Raw genomic sequence first — 25,409 nt, 5'->3', positions numbered from 1 at the left:
TATGTTATTCATGTGGGAGCCCTGGTGGGGCAGTGGTTAAATGCTGACCAAAAGATCAGCAGTTCAAATCCACCAGTTGCTCCTTAGAAACCCTATAGGGCAGTTCTACTCTGTCCTACAGAGTTGCTATGAGTCAGAATCGACTCAAAAGCAACAAGTTTTGGTTTATGTTATTCATGTAGTTTTACATTTCACTTTAGAGCTCTCATTTCATTTGAAAAAGATCATAATTTGTGTTTCTCCATTTCTACTTAGAGTCAGGCCAGGTTTTATTCATACAACTAGGCAAATAGCATTAAGTTTTCAGACCTGGCAATAATTCTCTGTGGTTCAGGGTTCCATCCTCTGGGCTTGAGGCTCTGCACTCTGTCCTATAGGCTTGGCCCTCAGAGACATTTTTCCTTTTTGATAAAGTAGTATGTTTGCAAGTAAGCAGTTTTATCAGCCTGTTTCCTGCCAGTAGAATTTTGGGAATCAAACAACCTTCCTTCATTTTGTCCTCTGTCTGTCCCTTTCAGTCCAAGTTGACAATGTTTCTGCTAATATAAAATTCTCAAGAGCCTTGTGGGTCTCCTGTGTATGTCACAAGGATTTACTCCATTATATAAGAAACTACTCCAAAAGACTTCCCTAGATAATCCCATTTCCCACATTCATTTTTAGCTTCTGGTGAGATGGCTGAGGGGATCCATGAGTCACACATCTAACCTCTTCAGAGTGTGTGACTTAATGCTGTGACTTTTTGTTCTTTTCCAGGCATTAGCAACTGATTCTCCAGCCACACTCTTGGCTTTCTCTCCAAAGTATGCTGTGATGACAGTGAATCTCTTAATATTAATGTATTTTGCAATCTGGATATGATGAGAATTTCCCAAGTCATCAAGTACTGGTTCCTTTTTGCTTAACATTTCTTCCCTCAATTTATCTCTATCCTCTCACGTTTTACTAAAAGAAAGCAGGCCATACCTTTAACACTTTGCTTGGAAATCTCCTCAGCTAAAATTCCAAGTTCACTGCTAATAAATTTTGCTTTCCACGTAACTTCAAGATACAATTCAACTAAGCTTTCTGCTAGTATATAAAAGGGTTGCCTTTTGTCCAGTTTCCAATAACGTGTTCCTCATTTCCATCTCAGTGCTCAACAGTAGCACCCTTATCATTCACGTTTCTATCAATGATTTATTTATCATGATTTAGGTATTCTCTAAGATGATACATGTTTTTTTCTACCATCTTCCTCACTTCCTTCTGAGTCGTCACTACTGGAGTCATTAATACCCATATTTCTACTAAAAGTCTATTCAAAGCAATCTAGGCCCTTTCTATCATGTTCCTCAAATTTTTTCCAGCCTCTGCCCATTTCCCAATGCCAAAGTCACTTCCACATTCTTAGGTATTTTTTACAGCAGCATCTCACTTTCAGTATCATAATCTGTAGTTGTCTCCTATTGTTGCTGTAAGAAATTACCACAAACTTAGTGGCTTAAAACAAAACAAATATATTGTCTTACAGTTTTGTAAGTCAAAAGTCTCACTAGGCTAAAATCAAGGTGTCAGCAGGACTGCTGTCCTTCTGGAGGTTCTAGGAGAAAATCTGTTTCCTGCCTTTTCCAGTTTCTAGAGGCTGCTTGCATTCCTGAGCTTGTGGCCCCTTCCTCCATTTTAAAAGCCAATAGCACAGTATCAAATCTCTGTCTCTCTCACTCTGGCATTCCTGCCTTGCTTTTAAAAGAATCTTTGTGATTACATTGGGCCCACCTGATAACCCAGTATAATCTCATCTTGAGATGATTAATTTAATCACATCTGCAAAATTCCTTTTGCCATTTGTTATGGATTGATTTGTGTCTCCCAAAAAGATATATTCAAGACCTAATCCCCAGTACTTGTGAAAGTGAACTTATTTGGAAATGGAGTTTTTGAAGATGCAATTAGTTAAGTAAATATGAGATCATACTAAAGTAGGGTGGACTCTATTCCATTATGACTTTACAACTGATGTCTTCATAAAAAGAGAGACAGACAGACAAATGCAGAGGGAAGACAGCCATGTGAAGGTGGAGGCAGAGACTGTAGATTTTCTGCCACAAGCTAAGGAACACCTGGGGCTACCAGAAGCTGGACAAGACAAGGAAGGATGGTCTCCTGAAGCCTTCAGAGAGGAGCATGGCCCCACTGAAACCTTCAATTTGGACTTCTAGCTTCCAGAACTGTAAGAGAATAAATTTCTGTTTTTTTAAGCTTCTAAGTTTGTGGTAATTTGTTATCGTAGCCCTAGTAGACCAATACACTATCTAAGGTAACATATTCACAGTTTCCAGGGATGAGGATGTGGATATCTCTGGGGGGGTGGGCGGGGGGGAGGGGGGGGATGCACATTATTCTGCCTACCACAAGATGGGATCTTAGATTATTGTTTTAAATTTTTTCTTCTAATTAATGGTTACTAGAGGTGGGTGGAGGGGGATGAAGACACAACACTTAGGGGATACTGAACTTCTGTTAAAACTGATGGAAAAATTTGGGCTTGGTAATGGTTGAACAACATAATGAACATATTTGTCACTGAACTGTATATGTGAAGATTGTTGAAATGGCAAATTTTTTTTTTTTTGGTAGTGTTTCAGCAGAAATTTATTATTTTTTTTATAAAAATATCCCTGTAGTTACAACAATAAAAACATTTTTCATAAGCCCAGCTTACAGTATCAATATGCCTACAAGGCTAAAACTCTATGCTAATTTACTTTCTTTCTATTGTACTTTAGATGAAGGTTTACAGAACAAACTACCTTCTCATTAAACAATTAGTACACATATTGTTTTGTGACATTGTTTGCCAACCCCACAACATGTCAACACTCTCCCCTTCTTGACCTTAGGTTCCCTATTACCAGTTTTCCTGTCCTCTCCTGCCTTCTAGTCCTTGTCCCTGTGCTGGTGTGCCCATTTAGTCTTGTTTTGTTTTATGGGCCTGTCTAATCTTTGGCTAAAGGGTGAACCTCAGGAGTGACTTCATTACTGAGCTAAAAGTGTGTCTGGGGCCCATGCTTTTAGGGTTTCTCCAGTCTCTATCAGACCAATAAGTTTGTTTGTTTTTTTCTTTTTTCTGTGAGTTAGAATCTTTTTCTACATTTTTCTCTAGCTCTGTCTGGGACCCTCTATTGTGATGTACGTCAGAGGAGTCAGTGGTGGTAGCCAGGCACCATGTAGTTGTGCTGGACTCAGTCTGTTGAAGACTGTGGTAGTTGTGGTTCATTAGTCCTTTGGACTAATCTTTTCCTTGTTTATTTAGTTTTCTTCATTCTCCCTTGCTCCAGATGGAGTGAGGCTGGTAGACTATCTTAGATGGCCAGTCACAAGTTTTTAAGACCCCAGACACTACTCACCAAAGTAGAATGTAGAGCATTTTCTTTATAAACTATATTATGCCCATTGAGCTAGATGTTCCCCAGGACCATGGTCCTCAGAGCCCTCAGCCCAGTAATTTGGTCCCTCAGGGAGTTTGGATGTGCCTGTGGAGCTTCCATGACCTTGCCTTGGACAAGTTGTGCTGGCTTCCTCAGTATTGTGTTCTGTCTTACCCTTCAAGAAAGTTACTATTCATCTATCTTCTATTTAGTGTTTTTCCATCCCCCCCCCTCCCCTCCCTTGTAACCTTCAAAGATCGTTTCTTTTATGTGCGTAAACCTTTTTATGAATTTTTATAGTAGTGGTCTCATACAATATTTGTCCTGTTGTGACTGACTTTTTTCACTCAGCATAACGCCTTCCAGATTCATCCATGTTGTAAAATGCTTTGCAGGTTCATCATTGTTCTTTATTGTTGCGTAGTACTCCGTTGTGTCTAAGTACCATAGTTTGTTTATCCATTCATCTGTTGATGAGAATCTAGGTTGTTTCCATCTTTTTGCTATTGTGAACAATGCTGCCATGAATATGGGTGTGCATGTGCCTATTTGTGTGATGGCTCTTATTTCTCTAGAATATATTCCTAGGAGTGGGATTGCTGGATCACATGGTATTTACAGAAATGGCAAATTTTTTACCTCTATATTTACTATAATTAAAAAAAAAAAAAGAAATGGTTTTAAAAATGTTATTGATGAAGTTGCTCTCATTAAAGCCAGGAAAGTAAAATAATAACAAATTTCATTTTTGGCATAAATAAAATACGTAAACTTAATTTTTTTTTCTTTTCTCAGTGTTGCTTTAGTTGTGTCATAAATTTTGATGTGTGATATTTTCGTTTTAATTCGGTTCAATGTACCTTTTTTTATTTCCCTTGAGACTTCATCTTTAGTTCATAAATGATTCAAAAATGTGTTGTTTCATTTCTAAGTATTGGCTAACCCATATTCATAACAACATACATACCAAGTCCTAAAATAAATGTGGGTAGAATCATATTTATCATAGTCATGATGACAAAATTAGTGCCATATCCCTACAAAGGCCTAAAATGGTACCACAGAGAAGAGATATGCAAGCAACAATTAGCCATCAATAGAAAAACAGATATAGGTATTAAAGTAAATTAGAACCTCTACCTTTGGTCAGCATAGATATTTAGGGGAGTAGACTGACAGAGAAGAGCAGCTCAGCAGATGCAGAAAAAGCAGGTGACAAAATACAATAACCATTCGTAATAAAATCTCTAAGCAACAAGGACTAGAAGGGAACTTCCTCAACCTGATAAAGGGCATCTACAAAAAACATACAACTGTCATACTTGATAATGAATTATTTCCCCCTAACACCAGGGATAAGGAAAAGATGTCCACTCTTACTAGTTGTATTTATCATTGTATTGGAGGTTCTAGCCAGTATAATAAAACAAGAATAAAGAAGAAATAAAAGCATAACTTACCTCGCAAAATATGCAAATATTAACTTGGAATAAAAACTAAACAAGAAGAAATCTAAGGATGAGCAAAACAACAAAAAATCCTTAATTCCCCTCAATGGTGAAAGAATGAAAGATTTCCTTTCAAGATCAGGAACCGGACAAGGATGTCAATTTTTGCCAGTTTAATTCAACATTGTACTATAGGTTCTATCCAGAACAAGAAAAAGAAATAAAAGGCTTCCACATTGGAAATGGAGAGTAAACTATATTTATTCACATATGACATACAATTATATGTAGAAAATACTAAAAACTAAACAATTCACACACGTACATAAGCACACACACACTAACTATTGGACCCAATAAACAAATTCAGCAAAGTTGCAGGATACAAGATCAACACACAAAACTCATTTGTTTTTCTATACACTAGCCATTGTATACCAATTTGAAATTAAGAAAAAAATTTCATTTTTAATAGCATCAAAAAGAATAATATACTTAGGAATAGATTTAACCAAGGAGGTACGATACACTTGTACACTGAAAATTACAAAACATTGCTGAAAGAAATCAAAGTAGACCTACATAAATGGAAAGATATTAATGTTCATGGATTTGAAAATTTGACATTGTTAAGATGGCAATACTACCCAAAGCAATCTACCAATTCAACACAATCCCTATCAAAATCCCAGCTGCCTTTTTTGTAGAAATTGGCAAGCTGACTCTAAAATGAGTAAGACCCAGAATAACCAAAACAATCTTTAAAAAGAAGAACCAAGCTGAAGGACTCACACATCTAAATTCAAAATGTACTACAAAACTATAATAATCAAGACAGTGGTATAGGATAGACATATAAATCAAAGGAATAGAATTGACAGTCCAGAAATTAACCCTTATGTTTATAGCTAATTGATTTTTGACAAGAGTTCCAAAGCAATTCAATGGGAAAAGAATAGTCTTTTCAACAAATGGTCCTGGGACAACTGAATTTCTATATGCAAAGGAAAAAAATCAGACCTCTACCTGACACCATATACAAAAATTGATCTCTCAAAAGGGACCAAAAACCTAAATGTAATAGCTGAAACTGTGAATCTTTTATTTACAGGAAGACGTAAGAGTAAATCTTCACAACCTTGAATTAGGTAATGGTTTCTTAGAAATGACACCAAAAGTACAAGCAAAAGAAAAAATGAATAAATTGGAATTCATCAAAATTAAAAGCTTTTATGTATCAAAGAAGACTATAAATAGAGTGAATAGACAACTTACAAAATGGAAGAAAATATTTGCAAATCATATATATAATAAGGGTCTGTTATCTAGAAAATAAAAAGAACTCTTACAACTCAACAACAAAAAGACAAATAGCCCGATTAAAAAATGAGCAAAATACTTGAATAGACTTGATTTGTCTCCAAAGAAGACATACAAAGGGCCAAAAAGCACATGAAAAGATGCTCAACATTATTAGTCATTGTTTATTAGAAAAATAAATAATCAAAACCACAATGATGTACCACTTCACATCCACCAGGATGGTTATTATAAAATAAACTGAAAATAACAAGTGTTGGCAAGGATGTGGAGAAATTGGAACCCTCGTACAATGCTGGTGGGAATACAAAATGATTCAATCTCTGCAGAAAACAGTTTGGTAGTTCTTCAAAAAATTAAAGATACAATTATCATATGACCCTGCATTTCCACATGTGGGTATATATTCTAAAGAATTGAAAAGGCCATAATATTGTTTGATTCCATTTATATGAAATGTTCAGAATAGGCAAATCCATGGAGACAATCTATAGATTGCGGTTGCTGGGGCTAAGCAAAATGGGGGAAGTGGTGGGGGGGTTGACTGCTAATGGATATGGGGTTTATTTTTGGAGTGCTCAAAACATTCTGGAATTAGATAGTGGTGATGGTTGTACAATTGTGTGAATACACTAAAAACCACTGAATTATAAAAATAATTTTACCGTTAAAATCTGCTAGACTTAGAAATACAATAAGATGTATAAACTATTCTTCAATGCTTAAGGAAGAACTGGCTTTTTAAATTAGTAACCTTACATATCTACTATATATTAAAAACCAAACCCGTTGCTGTGGAGTTGATTCTGACTCATAGAAACCCTATAGGACAGAGTAGAACTGCCACATAGCATGTTTCCTAGGCGGTAATCTTTACGGGGAGCCCTGGTGGTGTAGTGGTTAAGAGCTCAGGCTGTTAACCAAAAGGTCAGCAGTTCAAATTCACCAGTTGCTCCTTGGAAACCCTATGCGGTAGTTCTACTCTGTCCTTATAAGGTCACTGTGAGTCAGAATTGACTTGATGGCAATGGGTAGTGGGTAATCTTTACAGGAGCAGATCATCGGGTCTTTTCTCCAGTGGAGCAGCTGGTGGGTTTGAACCACTAACCTTTTGGTTAGCGGCAGAGCACTTACCTATTGCATCACCAGGGTTTCTTCCCTCCATTCTTGGTCATGCTATTTTGATAGGGATGACCCAGTCCAGCTCCTGGAGTGGGGCTTAATTGGCTTAAGTCAATCAGCATATTGTTTCCTTGGCCCAGGAATTGATTAAGAACTTACGAAGTAGCTACCAGAAGAGGTTCTCTCTTGTGCCCTGGCTGCTATAGTGTGAAGATGTGAGGTTTGCACCACTGTGGATGTGCTGGGTGGGGAATCCCTATGAGGTCTGAGCATAAAGCTGACACCATGGAAGGCAGAACAGAGAAACAGAAAAAAACAAAAGTCTGTGGTGACATACGTAATTTGAGCCACTGCATCAGACCTCAGCTGAAACCAACCCCAGTTCTGATGTTTTCAGCTACATTAATGAATAAATTCCCTTAATTTTTTAAGCAATTCTAATACATCAATGATTTAGGGAGGATTTGGTTAAGCTATTTCCATCTGACTGACTTTTGCCAACTGAGATCTCTTTAAACACGGTTCATTACTACTCATTAAATAAATTACACATTGACATTTAGGCTTTGGGAAGAAATGCAGTATTATTAATTGTAAAAATCTCTGATTTTTTCCCCTTAAGTTCTATTTCTAAGCAGAGAAAATTTGAGGGCTAAAAGAGTTGATATTTTAAGAGTACTTACATATTGCCAAGCTGTCCTTGAGAAAGATGGCACCCACACAAAGGAAGAGAGAATTTCAAGAAGAGAGTGGTTGACAGTATGAAAACTGAAAACAGAACTTTGGATTTGGTAACTGGTAGAATATCAGTGATCAAAAGAACAGCAGTTTCAGCAAAGCAGTAGAAGTAGAAATCAGATTGACATAGGTTCGGTAAACAAAAACAGTAGAAATTACTGTTTCAAGGAGTTTTGTAGAGAAGGGTAAAAAGAATGGAGGTGCTGTGTATTGAAAGGCAGGTAGGTTAGAAGTGGAGATGCTTTTTAGGGAGGGGCAGAATTGAAAGGCTGGTAGGCTGAGAGGAAAAATCCAGTAAAAACAAATAGATCAAAGATATGGGAGGCAAAGAAGTTTGATGAATGAGCAAGATCTCAGCAGAAGCAGGAAGGGATGAAGTATCGTCACGGGTAAGGGTTTAACCTTGGAGAAGATACATCTGAGACAAGAGAGAAGGACCCTATAGGTAAGTTTGAAGGTGAAAGAAAGTAACTCGAGGGAGTCTTGACATTCTCCTCCAAATCCCCCAGAATTTTGACTCATAAACCTGTTCCCATGAAGTCAGTTCCAACTCACAGCAATCCCATGTGTGTCAGAGTAGAGCCATGCTCTATAGGGTTTTCAGTCACTGGTGTTTTTAAAGTATATCTCAAGGCCTTTCTTCCAAGGCACCTCTGTGTGGACTCAAACCTCCAACCTTTGGGTTAGCAGCCGAGAGCATTAACAGTTTGCACCACCCAGGGACTCATAGTATACTGTATTCGTTCTGCTACACATCTTCCCCAGCCTTGGAAAGGGCATCACAGAAAATAAAGGCAACATCATTAAAAAAAATTGAATTTCTGACTTAAGAGTTTCCAAATGATCTCTTTAAAATAATGGTTTATTAAGTTTATTAATGTTCTATAAAGAACTGTTATTAATCTCAGAAACTTGTGTCTACTTATTTATATATTCTTTGGCAAGTTACACAGTTATTTTGAGATCTTCTATATCATATTAATATGAATATTTTATTGTAACTTGTATGTCAAGTCGACTGTCAAAATATGTAAACTAAATGATTACTAATATATCTCATTTAACCATGCCTAGCAATTACACTGTTAGTTTTCTAGTAATTTACAAAAAGGGTTATTAGAAATTGTACATTTTATATCTCAGTGAATTGCCACAATCAAGTATCAAGTATGCCACTTTATAGAAAATAAAGAAAACTATCATGCAATTGCTTACTTGTCAAACCTGAAAGAAAATCAAATTCAAGACTTGCACATAACTATATCTCTTTCATCATAATATCTTAATAACATCAGAATTTTTAATATTTGTAGCTGGGTGGAAACATCAAAATGGTGAGATGGAAAATTTTGCAGCAACATCTTTTGACTTTCTAAGACAGAGGTTAGCAAACTTTTTTATAAGGGTTCAGAAAGTAAATATTTTAGTTTTGGCAGGTCATACAGTCTCTGCCGTAACAGGTCACCTCTGATGTTGTAGCTTGAAAGCAGCCATAAGCAATATTAAACAAATGTGTTCCAATAAAGCTTTTATTAACAAAAACAGACAGCAGTCCAGACTGACCACTGTTCTAAAAGAAGAGCATTTTCCACATCATTTCACTTTCTTGTTTTATTTTGTTGTTTTATGGTGATACAACCTTAGAGTCAAACAATGTGGAAATTAGCTTAGACTTACAAACAAAACCCTGAACCTATGACTTGATTTCATAATGTAACATGCAATTACTGATTCCTTTGGTAATATGTCTATGAAAACAGAATCATCTTTTATAAGAAAAATTTTTATTGTAGTCTAGGAGCTGTATCTCCAACAAACAACCTTGTTTTCCCTTAATTTAATATTGACATGATATTCATGCTTTAAATATAGTTTATATCACCATTACATTGTATTTTAAAACTTTTAAATAGGTTTTCATTTCTTAAAGAGTATATTTTTCAATATTTGATGATAAATATACAGCCCTTAACACTCATTTTACTACCACACATCTGTTAGTTTGTTGGTGGTTTGGGTGTTGCTGTGATGCTGGAAGCTATGCCACTGGTATTTCAAATACCAACGGGGTCACCCATGGTGGTCAGGTTTCAGTGGCACTTCTAGACTAAGACATACTAGGAAGAAAGATCTGATAATCTGCTTATGAAAATTAGCCAACAGAAACCCTATGGATCAGAATATTGTACATATTGTGCTGGAAGATGAGCCCCCTAGGTTGGAAGGCACTCAAAATATACAGTGGCCAGAACAACTGACTTAATTATACCAATGATCATGAAGATGATGTAGAACCAAGCAACACTTTGTTCTGTTATACATGGGGTTGCCATGAGCTGGAGCTGATTTGATGGCAGCTAATAACAGCAACAAACATTTTATACTAAAATAAACTTGTATGATCAGTAGTTTCAAAATTAAAATTACCAACTACAATAGAAATAGCATTATTATCACCAACTGTGCCTGTTCATCAAACTGTCACAATTGTTAGAATTCTTTTTGTAAGCTTTATTCTGCGACCTGGTGCCTAGGAAAGCAGCACACAGTGCATAGCAACAGATATATGCAGCGAGGAGTAAGGTAAATAGTGTTTTCAAAAACTTTTAAGTATTCAGGCTGCTTTCCGTAAGAAGGGTCCAAAATTATTTGGGGGGACAGAACTTCGTTTGAAACACACTTTCCTTACATAAAAACAGACCCCATGTTTAGTCTAGAAGAGAAAGGTAGATCAAAGGGAGAGCTAAATTTCTCTGTTTAATAAATGGCTAAACTTAGCATTCTCCTCTGGGGAAAAGGAGAGAAAGACAAGTTCTAAAGAAAGAGGGGAGCCCTGGTGGTACAGTGTTCAAGAACTTGGCTGCTAACCAAAAGGTTGGCAGTTCAAATCCACCAGCTACTCCTTGGAAACCCTATGGGGCAGTTCTACTCTGTCTCATGGGGTCACTCTGAGTCAGGATTGACTCGATGGCAATGGGTTTGGTTTTTTTGGTTTAAAGGAAAGAGGGAGTGGGCAGACCTGAGGGAAATGGTGATCTGAGTTCTAAATGAGAAAGGGGGCCAGTGAGAAATTTGTTATGCTGAAGGTTGGTAAGAAACTTTAAGAAAATATCAGATATTGAATTGTATGTTGTTTCTGGATTGTGTTTAATCTAACTGTGTTATTCCCAAACATACAATGTAGGTCAATTAAACTAATAGCAGTGTTGGGCAGTGAAAGGGGTGCATCCATATCCATCCATGGAATGAAGTGGGAGAGAGAAAGGAAAGCATCCAGGAGAGGTGAGGTGAGAGGACGCACAGCCAGGTGGCTGGAAGTGGGAATACAGACCATGTGGTGTCCAGGAGAACTGGTTCTCTTCTTAATTTCCTGGCCTGGCCTTCTCAGGCTCCTCTGCTGCTTCCTTCTTATTTCCTAAACTCTAAGCATTAGTTGGGCAATAGGACTCAGTTCTCAAACTTCTTATCTTTATTTACATCCATTTCCTAGGTCTGGACTCTTCAAAATGTGGGTTGCAATGTATTAGTGGCTTGTGAAGTCAATTTAGAGGGACACAACCAGTATTTGTAATGAAATGAAATAAAATAAAAAACGTTAGAGTGCAACATACACAGTAAGGTAGGCCTTGTTGCATGAAACTTTTGAGTGTGTGTGTGTGTGTGTGTGTGTGTGTGTGTGTGTGCGTGTGTACACGTGCTTACCATATTGTAATGTGACATGCATTTCTTACTATGGTTCATGCTCCAAAAAGTTTCAAAAACACTGCCTTAGATGATCTCATCCAGCCTCGTGGAGGTAGATGCCATCTCTGTGCTAATGATTCACAAATATAAATTTATATCTTCAGTAGAACTTGATTGCTAAACTCCAGACTCAGCTATTCACCTGCTTACTTGGCATCTCAATTTGGATGTCTCTCAGATATCTCAAAGTAATGCAACCAAATATGAACAGCTGATACTCCACGTGTGTCCTACCTGCTCCTCTTACAGTCTTTACCATCTCAGAATATGGCAATTTTATCTTTCTGGTTCCTCAGGCAAAAAACCATTGTAGTCATCTTAACATCTCTCTCTTGCCCTCTCATACCCACATCCAATGCATCACCAAATTCTGTCAAATTTTTATGTGTGTAAAGAGTCTTAACCACTTATTACCACCTCCACACCCACCTCCCTGATCCAGCTGTGCCCTGATCTCTTGTCTCCTCCATCTTGTCTTACCCTTCTTCAGTCTATTTCCAAAAGAGCAACCAAAGTGACCCTGTAAAAATATAAATCAGAGCACATCCCTTCTTTAACTTAGAACTCCTTAATGACTTCTCAGTCCCACACAAGTAAATTAGAAAGTCCTTACAATGGCTGCAAGGCTCTACATGAACTTTTCTATCCCACCTCTCCTCTCTGATGGCACCTTCTACCACTATCCTTCTTTCTTTATTTCTGCCAGTCCAGCCACTGTCTCCTTGTTCTTCGAACACCTGGAGTGCTCCTGCCTCAGGGCCTTTGCACATGCTGTTCAAACTGTTTCAAATGCTCTTACACCAGACACTTCATGGCTAATTCCATCACTGCATTCAGGCTTCTGTTCAAATGTCTCACCTTATAAGTAGGCTCTCCCTCTACTTATTATTTCTGTTTTCATACTTTATTTTTCTCTATAGCTCATGTAACTATGCATATTAGAAGTCGCGGATTTTCAAGACCTGTACTTATTCATAAAAGGAATGATTAATACAAGATGTCAGTAAAGAACAATATTCTAGGAAATCAAACCTACTCTCCACATTGTAGGACTTACTAGAGAAGAAAAGTGAATGAATGAAGATTAAAGTGAGAGAAATAAAATATTAAAGTCTGATAAAAATTACTGACACTTAAAATAAGGAAAAGTAGTAAAGTTTGAAATAAAATAAATAAAAACCTGAACCTACGAACAAAATAAATGCAACAACAAAAATAGCTACAAGTTAAGGATTAGATTTAAATGATAGTATAAAAAAACTTACAAAATACTCCATTAATAAGGATTTTTTTTTTTTTACATTTTTTTTTTTTATACTTTATTGTATTTCAGGTGAAGGCTTACAGAACAAATAGTTTCTCATGAAACAGTAGTACACATGTTGTTTTATGACATTGGTTAACAACCCCACAACATATTAACCCTCTAAATTCTCAACCTTTTTTTTTTTTTGGTGAAAAGACACACAGCCAAAGATACACCGTTTCAAAAATTTCTACATGCACAGTTCAGTGACATTCACTACGCTCTTCCAATTGTGCTGTTATTCTCACTTAAGATGAAGGCTTACAGAACAAAATAGTTTCTCATTTAACAGTTACTACAAATGTTGCCCTATGACAATGGTTAACAATCTCACAACACATCAACAATATCCTAATAAGGATATTTTTAAGAAATTATCTTTTAAGTAAGATTAAAGGCCAAAACTTAACAAAATAAGAAGCTTGAAATTCAAAATGAAAAGACATGAAAGATTAAGATTAAAAAATATTCCATTAATAAGATAAAAGTTTTAAAAGTAAAGAAAATCAAAACTATTGCCCTGAGATAATGTTTAAACCTTAAGCAGAAAATATCCATTGAAGTCCTCTTAAAACCAAACAGTAGTTTAGTTTAACTAGTAGAGAATATCTGCCTTGAGCATTGTGCTCTTTTAAGATCTCTCTATATGGGATCAAATTGACAACAGCAACTTGAAGGATTAGACAGGGAACTTAAGAGGGCAGTGAGTTTATGTTAATGGGAGAGAAACAACTCAGCAAAGGAGAGTGAGAATCATTACATACAACTGGAAGAATGTAATCAATGTCACTGAATTGTACCTGTAGAAACTGTTGAACTGGTGTATGTTCTGCTGCGTATATTCTCAACAACAAAAAAATAAAATAAATTATAAAAAATATATTTTTATTTTAAAAACATAAAGGGAATTGCTTACAAATTAACCAAAATTGAAGAATAATAAAAGTATTAGGTAAGAAAAATAGGTTTAAGAATAAATGGGGAAGAAAATAAGACCACGAACTTTAAAGACTAGAAATATAGGTGAAAGAGGAAGAGGGAGCCAGCTGGAAGCTGTCAAAGAGTGAGGGTCCAACGAAAGTCCTTGGGGCCCATCTTCAAGCAATGAAGGTAGAGGGCTGGGGTTTTTCTATGACTAATATCCTTACTCCAATTCATAATCCATCTTACCCTCAAATGAATGCTCTGAGTAAACAAATAACATTAATCTTTCAATTACCTACTTAACAAAATCTAAAGCTCAGTAGTGGATACTCAAGACCATCTAGAATCTGGCGTCAACAGACATTTCCAGTCCTATCTTCCGTGTCTTCCCAGTTTAAGCCCTCGTCTCTGTGAGTCCTTCATTTCCCACATCTCCATAACCGTGCCTAGTCACATCACCCTCCTTGCCTGGAATAGACTCCTCACTCTGCTCCATCACTTCCTAATGAAAGAAACAGATGAACTTGTTCCTCAGCTGCCTTCCATATCCATCTAGCAATTTGCCAGGCTACAGAAATTGAGTGACTGCCTCTGAGGCACCTACCTCCTGTTCATTGACAACTTTTGCATCAGGGCATATTTTTACTATCTACACCACTCTTCTTTCTTGACCACTCCAGTGCTCTGTGATTTCACCATCTTTCCAACACCTATAGTTTACATCAGTGATTCTCAAAATAGATCCCAGACCAGCAGCATCAGCATCACCTGGGAACTTGTTAGAAACCCAAATTCTTATGCGCCACCACAGATACACTGAATCAGACTGTCTAGAGGTGAGGTCTGGAAATTTGCGCTTTAACAAGCCCTCAGGATATTCTGATGCTGCTAAAATCTGAGGGCCACTGGTTTGCATTATCTCTACTGTTTCACTTTCATTTAATCAAATATTGCTAGAATATAGGTTCAGATCCTAGCTCTACCCCCTTTACATCCGTGTTCATATTACTTAACCTCTCTATGCCTCGATTTCCTCATTTGTTAAAGGGGGACAACATGCTAGGTACTAAACCCCCTGCTTCTTGTGTCTTCTCTTTTCACCCTTCCTTTAAATAGCAAGCAGAGTTAGATGTCTCAAACATATTTATGCATGCACTTAACTGGCTCTCCTGTACTTTCAAAAACATTTCAAATCACCAGTTTTGGCATTCAAGTCCTTTCATGAAGATCCAGCCACATTCCCTACCATTTCTGCCCTTGCTATTTTTACAACAGCAGAACTATATCCCTTGAAATTCTCTAACTTCCCAGGGGAGCCATATAACTCCAGACTGCCATTTCTTCAGGCATGTGGTTCCTTCTGGAACACTCCTCTATCACCCCCAACACAATCACCTGTTCCTTCAAGACCCACTTCCTCAGTGAACCCTTCCCCAACATCCACTCCTCTCTCCCCAATCCTGCGGTCCAGAAATAGTTCTTCTTCTGAACAACCAATGTATCTGACAAATACCCCAGTTTTAAGCATGTGGTATCCATCATGGTAAGGGATACTCACTTGGTACCCTAACACGAAGCACAGTGCCTAACTCATGGAAGCATGTTCTCAATCAGCTTTTTCTAAGTGAGGTGGAAATAAAGGGAGAGAGAGATGCCAGTTTACTTGATAAATTCCCCACTAGATTGTAAACTCTGTAAGGACAGAGAAATTGTCTAACAGGCTTTATCACTGTATCTCCAATGCTAACTCAGTGCTTGGCACATGGTAAGTGCTCAAATCTTTATTGAATAAAAGAACAAGTGAATAGCTAATGCTCAATCCAGTAATGGAGAAGCTTCTATATGAAAAGGTACGAGATAGAAACGGGAGAGAGATATTATTTCTTGTGACATCAAGTGCTGTCTATAAAGTATCTCATCTAACCTTACAGTTTGTGAAAGTATGGTTTATCATCCCTCTTTAAGAGAGGATAAATCTGAAACCAAAAATAATCGAAGTAATTCACCAAAGGCCAAACAACTGGGGTCAGAGGTCTGTTGCAAACTGAGATCTGTCTGATATCAAACATTCCACTAAATGTATTGTTTTGTTTTGTTTCGCTTTTTCCCTATGAAGCTTTTTACTTACATAATAGGAGTAAGGGACAATGACAATAACTGGATACCAAAGGGAAAATGTGACAGTGAAGAAAAAAGGAGGAAAAGCAGGGGAGATTTGGGATATTGGGGGATGGGTGGTATCTTAGTTTCCTAGTGCTGCTATAACAAAAAATACCACAAATGGGTGGCTTTAAAGAAGATAAATTTAATTTCTCACAGTATAGGAGGCTAGAAGTCCAAATTCAGGGCACTGGCTATGGAGGAAACTCTCTTTCTGTCAGCTCTGGGGTAAGAATTTTGTCTCTTTCAGCTTCCCTGTTTTGTGCTTTCTTGTCTTGTCTCCTTACAAATCTGATTAGATTTAGAACATACCCAACACTGATATATGGAACGATACAGGAAGCATCAAAAGAAGACGGAAGGAATACACAGAGTCACTGTACTGAAAAGAATTGGTCGATGATCAACAATCGAAAGCCAATAGTATTGAAGGAAGAACTCCAATCTGCACTGAAGGCATTGGTGAAAAACAAGTCTGCAGGAATTGACAGAATACCAATTGAGATGTTTCAACAAATAGAAGCAACGCTGGAAGCACTAACTCATCTACACCAAGAAATTTGGAAGGCAACTACCCAACCAACTGGAAGAGATCCATATTTGTGTTCATTCCAAAGCAACGTGATCCAACAGAATGTGGAAATTATCAAACAATATCATCAATATCACACACAAGTAAAATTTTGCTCAAGATAATTCAAAAGCAGTTGCAAGAATGTATAGACAAGGAACTGCCAGAAATTCAGGTAAGATTCAGAAGAGGACGAAGAATGAGGGATATCATGGCCTAATGTCAGATGGATCTTGGCTAAAAGCAGAGAATACCAGAAAGATGTTTACCTGTGTTTTATTGGCTATGCAAAGGCATTTGACTGTGTGTCTCATAACAAATTATGGATAACATTGCAAAGAATGGGAATTCTAGAACACTTCATTGTGCTCACGTGGAACCTGTATGTAGACTAAGAAGTAGTCGTTCAAACAGAAGAAGGGAATACTGCATGGTTTAAAATCAGGAAGGGTGTGCATCAGGGTTGTATCCTTTTACCATACTTATTCAATCTGTATGCTGAGCAAATAATCCAAGAAGCTGGACTATATGAAGAAGAACATAGTGTCATGATTGGAGGAAGACTCATTAACAACCTGCGTTATGCAGATGACACAAATTTGCTTGCTAAAAGCGAAGAAGACTTGAAGCACTTACTGATGAATATCAAAGACTACAGCCTTCAGTATGAATTACACCTCAACGTAAAGAAAACAAAAATCTTCACAACTGGACCAATAAGCAACATCATGATAAACAGAGAAAAGATTGACGTTTTCAAGGATTTCATCTTACTTGGATGCACAATCAACACCCATGGAAGTAGCAGTCAGGAAATCAAACGACATATTGCATTGAGCAAACCTGTTGCAAAACACCTCTTTAAAGTGTTAAAAAACAAAGATGTCACCTTGAGGACTAAGGTGTGCCTGACTCAAGCCATGGTATTCTCAATTACCTCATATGATTGTGAAAGCTGGACAATGAATAGGAAGGCTGAAGAAGAATTTGCGGCTTTGAATTATGGTGTTGGCAAAGAATATCGAATATACCACAGACTGCCAGAAGAATGAACAAATCTGTCTTGGAAGAAGTACAACCAGAAAGCTCATTAGAAGTGAGGATGGCGAGACTTTGTCTTATGTACTTTGGACATGTTATCAGGAGGGACCAGTCACTGGAGAAGGACATCGTGCTTGATGTCTTAGTCATCTAGTGCTGCTATAACAGAAATAGCACAAGTGGATGGCTTTAACAAACAGAAGTTTATTCTCTCAGAGTCTAGTAAGATAGAAATCCAAATTCAGGGCGCCAGTTGCAGGAGAAGGCTTTCTCTCTCTCTCAGCTCTGGGCGAAGGTCCTTGTCATCAATCTTCCCTGGCTGACGAGCTTCTCAGTGCAGGGACCCCGAGTCTAAAGGACGTGCTATTCTCTTGGCTCTTACTTCTTGGTGGTATGAGGTCCTCATGTCTCTCTGCTTACTACTCTCTTCTATATCTCAAAAGAGATTGGCTTAAGACACAACCTGATCTTGTAGATTGAGTCCTGCCTCATTAACATAACTGCCACTAACCCCACCTCATTAACATCATAGAGGTAGGATTTACAACACATAGGAAAATCACATCAGATGACAAAATGGTGGACAATCACACAATATTGGGAATCACCGCCTAGTCACTTTGACAGATATTCTTGGGGGACACAATTCAATCCATGACACTTGGTAAAGTAGAGGGTCAGTGAAAAAGAGGAATACCCTTGACAAGATGGATTGACACAGTGGCTGCAACAATGGCTCAAGCATAACAATTGTGAGGATGGTGCTGGACTGGGCAGTGTTTCATTCTGTTGTACAGAGGGTTGCTATGAGTCAGAACCGACTAGAAGCCACCTAGCAACAGCAACTACATTGATATGACCTCATTAACATAACAAAGAATACTCTATTCCCAAAGAGATTACATCTACAGGTATAGGGGTTAGGGTCTCAACACATATTTATGGGGACACAGTTCAATCCATAATGGGTGGTATGAGGTAAGGACAACAAAGAGAAGGAATGGGGAAAATCATAGCATGCTGATGAGAAGCACTGAGAAAAAGGAGCATGAATAATCAAAATGGATAATAAGGAATAAGGGAATGGAACCCAGGAAGGACAGACAATGACAAAACAATGAGCTCTCAGAGCCTATTAACACAGGCAGGAAATGCTGAACGGTTTTGGAAACAATTTGAACATTATCAAAAGCAAACCCACAGGGCCTTTCTGCACCTTCAGCACCTCTGCTTCTAAGCAAGTTACAGTAAAATCCAGAAGTAGGGCAGAAGAGCAGGTCTGTGTGGGAGTTCAAACCATGTCATCTCCAGGCCAGGGGGATTGCCCCAGGGGACAGCAAGGAGCATGTCCAGGGTGTGAGAGCTTTATCAGAAGAGAGTAAGGATACAGTCCCTGTGAGGCAGACAGCTGGAGCACACTGCCTTTACTTTGAGGTCAGCAAAGGCTCACTGGAATGTTGAAGGGTCTTATAAGCGGAAAATGTAAAGTGAAGATAGTACAGGCAGCAGCTTTAAGGTTCTTGAGCTTCAAGTGTGACTTAAGCAGAACTTTGAGGAGTGGGAAGGGTTTAGATGAGTGGAGAGGGAAGAAGAGGGTATTTTAAGCAGGGGAAACACCCTGAGCAAAGCTTGTAAGGCAGCAGTTACTATGCTAGTGGGTGTCTGGGCACATACACACATGTGTGCAAGGGTGGGGAGATCAACAGGGACATCACATTTGTATTAGAAATAACAGGAGACAGGATTGGATACATATTTCTATCTTTGTCCTAGTTTGAATGAAGTTCTGCATGGAGTACATCTTTTAGACTATGCCATCATTTGAAGACTAGATGGAACCTTAGAGAACCTCCAGCACAAACTCCTCATAAAATAGGACCAGTGAGTTTATATAACATGATCAAGGAAGTATGAAACTAGGAACTACCATACATTTTCTGTTGTTAAATACCAAATAAAGGATAACGCCATTTATCATTAGGGCACATTATAAGGAATCATAAGCACACTCGGCTGTGATAATTTAACTTGCTGAGAAGTACAAGGGATCTCTTCCTTCCTTCCTTCTTTCCTCCCTCCCTCATTCCTTTCCTTCCTTCCTTTCTTCTTTCCATGACTATTTACTAAGTCCCAATTGCACGTCAAGCACATGGTAAATGAACATGACTGACATGATCCTTGCCTTCATGGGTTTTACATTCTAGGATGAGAGATGTGAGAGTAGGAATGGAAGAGGGAAGGAGGGAGAGGCAAGGCTACCTTGGTGAGGTTCAAGAAACTGGATTTGGATCTTTTAGTCCCAAGTGAAAAGAAACTCGACAGCTTATACTTAGTTTTTATTTCTGTTTCCTGACTTTATTAGATAACTTTCCATAAAGATAGCTAAGCTCAACAAGAATTAAAACGTAAGCAGTTTATAGATGAGTAAACATAGTAACAAAGCATGTGAGAAAGGTTCAGCCTTAGTAATAATCAAAGACACAAAATTTAAAACAAGTATGAGGCACTATTGCATATTTATTGAATTAGTTAAAAAATAAATGTATATGACATAATTATATGTAAGATAATGAATTGGTTCAACCATTTTAGAAAGCCACCTGGCAATATATAACAAGAGCTATAAGACTCATCATATCCTGTGTTTTAGTCACCTCATTTTGACCAACGTATTTCAAGAAAATAAAAGAGGGGGAAGAACAGAAATGTCACTGTCTAACAGCTTCAAACCTTGGAAGATCCCAGAGGACCAGCAATTTCTACAACTTCCTTAGCATACTCTCAGACTCATAACTAATATCCTGTCTTCACTTTTACCCTCCCTAATCCATGCTCCATATACAGGACAGATCTTCTCACTAGAATGTCCAAGAAAACTCAATATACTAATTTCTAAAATTATTTTTTCAATCAATAAACCAGGGGTTGACTATGTACATCCAAAAATGTCCTCTCCTTGTTTTTTGGGTTGAACTGTGGGCCCCCAAATGTTGTTGTTAGGTGCTGTCGAGTTGATTCTGAATCATAGGCACCCTATATACAACAGAAGGAAACACTGTCCAGTCCTGCGCCAACCTCACAATCGTTGCTACATTTGAGTCTATTGTTGCAGGCACTGTCTCAATCCATCTCACTGAAGGTCTTCCACTTTTTTGCTAACCCTCTACTTTAGCAAGCATGATGTCCTCCAGGGACTGGTCCTTCCTGATAACATGTCCTAAGTATGTGAGATGAAGTCTTATCATCCTCGCTTCGAAGGAGCATTCTGGCTGTACTTCTTCTAAGACAGATTTATTCATTCTTCTAGCAGTCCATGGTACATTCTGTATTCTTCGCCAACACCATAATTCAAAGGCACAAATTCTTCTTTGGTCTTCCTTATTCATTGCCCAGCTTTCACATGCATATGAGGCAACTGAAGATATCATGGCTTGGGTCAGGCGCGCCTTAGTCCTCAAGGTGACATCTTTGCTTTTTAACACTTTAAAAAGATCTTTTTTTTAGCAGATTTGCCCAATCCAATTTGTTGTTTGATTTCTTGACTGCTGCTTTCATGGGCGTTGATTGTGAATCTGAGTAAAATGAAATCCTTGACAACTTCAATATTTTCTCTGTTTATTATGATGTTGCTTATTGGTCCAGTTGTGAGGATTTCTGTTTTCTGTATGTTGAGGTATAATCCGAACTGAAGGTTGTAGTCTTTTATCTTCATCAGTAAGTGCCTCAAGTCCACTTTGCTTTCAGCAAAATACTAGTCATAAATGTTAACTCCTATACTTGTAGATGTGATCCCTTTGGGGAATAGAGTTTTCTTTATTATGTTAATGGAGCCATATCAGTGTAGGGTGTGTCCTAAACATAAACTACTGTGAGTTATAAAAAGAGCAGATTAGACACAGAAACAGGACGTACTGGGGAAGAGAGATGCCATGTGAAGATCTTCTACAGGCCAAGGAACTAAGGAATACCCAGGCTACTACTGACAAGGAAGTAACCAATATGGCTGAGAACCTAATTTGGACTTTTAGCCTCCAGAACTGTGAGAAAATAAGTGTCTGTTCTTTAAAGCCACCCGATTCTGTATTACAGCTGGACTAGCAAACTAAGACACCTTGTAAATGAATCCATTACAGATTGATTCACTTAAATGACAAATGTCATCCAGCATTTACCAGTCTGTAATTGAGATCAATTAATTTGACAGGGAGGTGGGGAACAGAAAAGAGTCTGCAGAACTAACTATTTAAATATCATCAGATATAAAAGTTAAACTCTTCCTAAATGATTGAAAAGGCAGGGTGAAAATAGGATTTTAGTATCATCCACAGTCTGAGGAGAGTTACCAAGGCCTCCAAACATAGGGAAGTGAGAGATGCCCTGTAACTGTGCCTTCAGGAGACTGTCTGATGATAACAGATCTGGGAAATGTTTTAGCTGTCCCTTAGGAAAAGGGCTTTGGAGTCAATAAGTCTCAGGAAAACTGGGAAAAACAAAGTGAAAAATTTGTTCTGTACAGAGTTTTGTGTCTACGTGTTTTCAAGAGGTATATCTCCACCGAAGCTGTTCCCAAACTTATTTGGTAAAGGAATCCTGTTTGCCAAAAGCATCTGGAGGGTTATTGTTCTACAGAAGACTTTTAGGGGAACACTGAGATTTGTCTTTAACTTTGTAAGAAAAGCAGCCTATAAAATTTTAAACAAAAGACCATTACATTATTCTGTTTTATTCTCTGATTCTTAATGTTTTACATGGTTAATGAGGTGTAACAGTTAAGTGCTTGACTGCTAACCCAAAAGGTTGGCAGTTTGAACCCACCCAGTGGTTCCACAGGAGAAAGACCTGGCAATCTGCCCTTGTAAAGATTATAGTCTAGAAAACTCTATGAGGCAGTTCTACTCTGTCACGTGGGGTTGCTATGAGTTGAAATTGACTCAACAGCACCGAACAACAGTCATTGCATGCATATTGTTTTATATTGAGTTTTTTGCTTGACATTATCTGCCATTATTTTCAAGTATTGACACAGTTAACATTATTATCATTTGAAATATCTATATAGCTATCCATAATTTTGGAATACTATGGTGCACACAGCCATTCTCAATTCAACAAATGTGCAGTATTACTTTCAGGATTTGGGGTTCTCAACACTTTTCCTGTCCCAAAATACCTCCAGAATAAAATACATTCCTATCAACAATAGTGGCTCATGTTGGCAATTGCTTCAGAATCTTCTGGACGGGATGAAGTTGTAATTGGGAAGACACTCATAACTCAGACATAATCTCATTGGCCCTCTCCACTACTGTCCAAGTTGAGAATAACTCTCTTAGACCTGGTGAATCAGAAACAGTCCCAATCCTCAAAAAGCTTACAAAGAGTCATCAGATACAGATGTGTGTGTCTACACACACACACACACACACATTCTGTATATAATAAACTACAATATAAGGATGGCTGTTATATAAGATGATGCCATATCAAAAGTAAAATAAGATTACTAGATACTGCACATAGAAGAAAGATGATGATTTCTACTTGTTGGAAGGACTGCCGGGTCCTTCTTCCTAGTCTGCCTCAGTCTGAAAGCTCAGCTGAAACCTGTCCACCATGGATGACACTGCTGGTATTTAAATACCAGTGGCACAATTTCCAACATCACAGCAACACACAAACCCCCACGGTACAACAAACTAACAGACACATGGGGATGATTTCTGCTTGGAAACTTTCAAATCAGTTTTAAGGAATATATAGTCATTGCCTCCTCTTTTTCCTTCATCCCACAAGTCAATTCATCAACAAATCCTGCAGATGCAACCTCCAAAATCTAATAATAGAGAATGTGGTTGTTGTTGTTGTTGTTAGGTGCTGTCGAGTCGATTCTGACTCATAGCGACCCTACGTACAACAGAATGAAACACTGCCTGGTCCAGCGCTATCCTCACAATCACTGTTATGCTTGAGCCCATTGTTGCAGGCACTGTGCCAATCCATCTCATTGAGGGTCTTCCTCTTTTTTGCTGACCCTCTACTTTAGCAAGCATGATGTCCTTCTCCAGGGACTGGTCCCTCCTGATAACATGTCCAAAGTATGTGAGACAAAGTCTCACCATCCTTGCTTCTAAGGAGTATTCTGGCTGTACATCTTCCAAGACAGATTTGTTTCTTCTTCTGGCAGTCCATGGTATATTCAATATTTTTCACCAACACCATAATTCAAAGGAAACATTTCTTCTTTGGTCTTTCTTATTCACCGTCCAGCTTTCTCCTGCATATGAGGCAATTGGAAATACCATGGCTTGGGTCAGGTGCACCTTAGTCCTGGACAGTGACATCTTTGCTTTTCAACAGTTTAAAGAGGTCTTTGGCAGCAAATTTGCCCAGTGCAATATGTCATTTGATTTCTTGACTGCTGCTTCCATGGGTGTTGACTATGGATCCAAGTAAAATAAAATCCTTTTGAAAAAGCCAATATTTTCTCCATTTGTCATGAAGTTGCTTACTGGTCCAGTTGTGAGGATTTTCGTTTTCTTTATGTTGAGGTGTAATCCACATTGAAGGCTATCATCTTTGATCTTCATTAGTAAGCGCCTCTTCCCTTTCAGCAAGGTTGTGTCATCTGCATATAGCAGGTTGTTAATGAGACTTCCTCCAGTCCTGATGCCACATTCTTCTCCATGTAGTCCAGCTTCTTGGATTATTTGCTCAGCATACAGATTGAATAAGTATTGAACAACCCTGAAGCACAGCTTTCTTGACATTAAACCATGCAGTATCCCCCTGCTGTGTTCAAATGACTGTCTTTTGGTCTATGCACAGGTTCCTCATGAGCACAATTAAGTGTTCTGGAATTTCCATTCTTTGAAATGTTATCCATAATTTGTTATGATCCACACAGTCGAATGCCTTTTTGTAGTCAACAAAACACAGGTAAATATCTTTCTGGTAGTCTCTGCTTTCAGCCAAGATCCATCTGACATGAGCAATGATATCCCAGCTGGACTTATTGTCTGTTTCTCATGGCATACACTCAGTGATATTCCGCTGGTGGTTCAGCTGGTCTGGGTGGTCTAAGATGGCCTCACTCACATGCAGGGTTCTTTAGCAGCGATGGCTGGAAGGCTGGTCTCAGCTGAGCCTCTCTCCCTCTCTCGCTCCATGTGGTATCTCCAGAGAGTAGTTGGACTTCTTACATGGCAGCTCAGGGCTCCAAGAGACTAAGGGAGAAGCTGCCACTAGTCTTAAAAACTAGGTCCAGATCTGACATGCCTTCACTTCTATTTTACTCTATTTGTCAAAGCAATCACAGCCCAGACCAGATTCAAGTGGACAATTGATAAACACTGGCTCTTTTTTTTTTTTAAATTGTGCTTTAGATGAAGGTTTACAGAGCAAATCAGTTTCTCAGTAAACAATTAATACACATATTGTTTTTTGACATTGGTTGCCAACTCCATGATGTGTCAACACTCTCTCCTTCTTTTCCTTGGGTTCACCATTACCAGCTTTCCTATTCCCTTCTGTCTTCTCATCCTTACCCCTGGGCTGGTGTGCCCATTTAGTCTGGTTTTGTTTTATGGGTATATCTAATCTTTGGCTGAAGGGTGAACCTCAGGAGT

This window comes from Trichechus manatus, unplaced genomic scaffold (genome assembly GCF_000243295.1).
Source record: "Trichechus manatus latirostris isolate Lorelei unplaced genomic scaffold, TriManLat1.0 scaffold00021, whole genome shotgun sequence".
NCBI lineage: Eukaryota > Metazoa > Chordata > Mammalia > Sirenia > Trichechidae > Trichechus > Trichechus manatus.
Note: the sequence above shows the minus strand (reverse complement) of the source record.